Source organism: Belonocnema kinseyi, chromosome 10 (genome assembly GCF_010883055.1).
Source record: "Belonocnema kinseyi isolate 2016_QV_RU_SX_M_011 chromosome 10, B_treatae_v1, whole genome shotgun sequence".
NCBI classification, from domain to species: domain Eukaryota; kingdom Metazoa; phylum Arthropoda; class Insecta; order Hymenoptera; family Cynipidae; genus Belonocnema; species Belonocnema kinseyi.
The window spans coordinates 71,672,885-71,675,816 of NC_046666.1; the positions used below are offsets into that span (position 1 = coordinate 71,672,885).

The 2,932-nt window shown below is 29.5% G+C and overlaps 1 protein-coding gene and 1 pseudogene across 1 annotated transcript in view; one reads left to right on the forward strand and one right to left on the reverse strand.

Moving 5' to 3' along the window:
• LOC117181456 overlaps nucleotides 1-2,932 on the reverse strand; it is a 141,126-nt gene that overhangs the window by 11,949 nt on the left and 126,245 nt on the right. The window lies entirely within an intron of this gene.
• LOC117181455 overlaps nucleotides 889-2,932 on the forward strand; it is a 16,551-nt pseudogene continuing 14,507 nt past the window's right edge.

Genomic DNA, 2,932 nt, shown 5'->3' on the forward strand with positions numbered 1-2,932 from the left:
GAGAACATTAAAAAAAAAAAATATTCGTAAAGAAGTACCTTTTTTCAATTGCTTATACTGCAAATTTAATAATATTCAAAAATATTTTTAAACAAATCGATTTTTTCCAATTTGGGCCTGCTTTTTTATTTTTATTTTAAAGAGTAGACTAAACGTTTTTCTTGATCTGGTAAAAATTTGAGAGTGTTTAGTCAAACACTTTCGAAGCAGTGAATACGCAATCAGTAAAACACAACCATCCACTTGCAAAATCGTATATTTTTCTGTTGTTAATTTGATAGATTTAAAATTGATTACTATTCAAAAATGCATGCTTCGAAAATATTTGACTACTCACTCCCAACTTTTTACCAGATCAAGAAAAGCGTTTAGTCCACTCTTTAAAATAAAAAATTTTGTTGTTGTTAAAAGAGGTCCAAATTGACAAAATCTGTTTGCTTATAAATATTTGATTTATATTATTAAATAAATATAATTAATGTGGATTTTAGTATACTTTATTCGAAAGTTGAGGAAGTTATTGTTACATATTTCCTTTTCTTTTTTCAAAAAAAGTATTCCATTTACGATGAAAAGAAAATTGATTTCCTATTACAGAAACTCGTTAATGAAAGGAAATAAATTTTTCAGATGTACTTAACATTCGTTTTGTGATATTTTTATGAATTTCTTTTATTATTTTAATCCAAGATATTTGCTTTTATCTTCTTTCCAGTGACGTTTCCTTTAGTTCTCAGAAGTGCTCGCAGAATCTTACCACTCTGACCAATCCCGACAGTTCCACGGTTTTGAACAATAACTACATTTGAAGGCCAGCAGCTTAATCTAAGCTGGTCTGTCCATTATCGTCATTCCAGTGCAGTTTACAGTGACGGGAAGTCATAAAGAATGGCAAATCTAAAGCCACAAATAAAGTTTACTAAGGTATGATATTTTTATTTTTTTGTTATAGAGCTGATTTTCTCTGAACAATTGTAGTAGAGCAATTTTCAAACTAATGAATATTGTAAAAATTCAATTTAGATCTACATAATCTCAAGAATACAAATAGAAAGTTGAGCTTCAAAAACGTAAATTCAAAAACCGTGTTTGAAAAATTGCCGTAAAAAATGAAGTATTAATTTTTTGTAACAAAAATTGTAATATGTCATTTTACATTTCTGAAAGCTTTATGTAGTTTTTTATGCTTCTATTTGAAACTTGAAAAAAAAATTAATAAGATTTCAAATTATATAACTTAATAAAGAATTTTACATTCATAACTTATAAAAAAATTTTATTTTACACTATTATTCATTCTAAATCATAAAATTTACATAAAATTTCTTCTTTTGTTTTTATTTAAACTATCAAAGAGTTCATCACTTTATGATGATCTTGATATCCATTTTTCAAAATCAGGCATTTTTTTAAATTCTGTAGCTTTTGACCTAACTCAGATATTCGAATTTACTTTACATTGTTATTTAAGTAGGGACGGTTTTCATGGGGGCTTTAGACCCACTCCGTCGGCTTTCGGGCTCGATTCTTCCCGTCTCGCACTCTGGAAGAGCATCGGCGGCCCATGCGGTGAACACTAGCCTAACAAGAAGTTGTTCATCTCCGGCAAGTCGTGAGACCGGTATCTCTAGCGAAAAAGGTTCTCTCTAAGTACTTAAAGCTGATGCTCTTGGTAGTTCAGAACCCACCTTAAACATTGAGGTCCCCCACCCACCTTCAAGAAAGTGTGTGGGGGTTGTGTAAAGGAATAGGGAAGAAGGTACAAGAAAAATGTAAACCCTTAGTGGACACATTAGAAGCTTCCATTTAATTTAATTGTTATTTTTTCTAATATTTTTTAACGTTTCTGCTTAAGAAAGGTGCACTGTTAGTTCTATAATTTTCGAATTTTTCTCGTAAAGGGTGCAAGATATCATACAAGAGGAAGAGGCATTTTTTTTAGAACAGTCTTAGATGTGTAAACTTTTTTGTTAAAATTTATTTCTGTGAATCTTTAATGTTTGCGATGTCTTCCTTATAGAAGGCCAAAATAAAAAAGAATGGCAAGAAATATAAATTTAGGTTTATTGTGAAAATCGGCTTTTTAAGTTTTTAAACAAATCGTCACGTTGTCACGCAGTGACGGATCCTATCTGTAACTTCGTGGAAATTTCTGTTTGAAATTGATTGTTATGTTTGAGCGTTGAGGTGGGGTTAGCGACGGGAAAACTGCAGTCACTATACTGCATTGATGACTGTTTATACCACGCTCCTAATTGGCCAAGCCTAAACATTTTAGAACCCAAACACTAAAATTTCAAATAATTTTTTGGAAATGAAATCTTCGATTTATTCTTTTTTTATTTTTATACAGCCTTATAAGTCTGGACACTTTGATTGGGAATACCCCGTATAAGTTTTTTCGACATAATTTTATAATTTTAATAAGAAAGGAGAAATAAATTAGATTGGGAACTATGAAAATAATAAAAATTGTTAACACAAATAATGTTATTCAATTTTTAAATGTAGAAAATTTCTATCCTATTATCAGAAGGAGACGACACTCCCTGATTTTTAAATATTTCGAGTTGTTTTCTATTTGTCCTCCTTATCAAACATAGTTCGAAACACTCAACATTTCTTGAGGTCTACTTAAATACACATGATCATTCTGAATAAAATATTTTTTCAATGTGCAAAGTCCTTCGGCGATATGATTTTATTTCGATATAAAAAATATATTAACCATTTGAATTAATTATTGACACTTACATTATTTTAACAAAATTATTATTTTTTAAATGTTATGCGAAAACACGAATAAATCAAACTTCATTTTATTTTCTATGTGTAAGTATGCCTTTCTAGCAATTAAATCTTTTTTATATTTGGCATAATTTAAATGGCCCTGCACGTCTTTGATCGAAATTGAGTTTCGGTTAAATTTTTC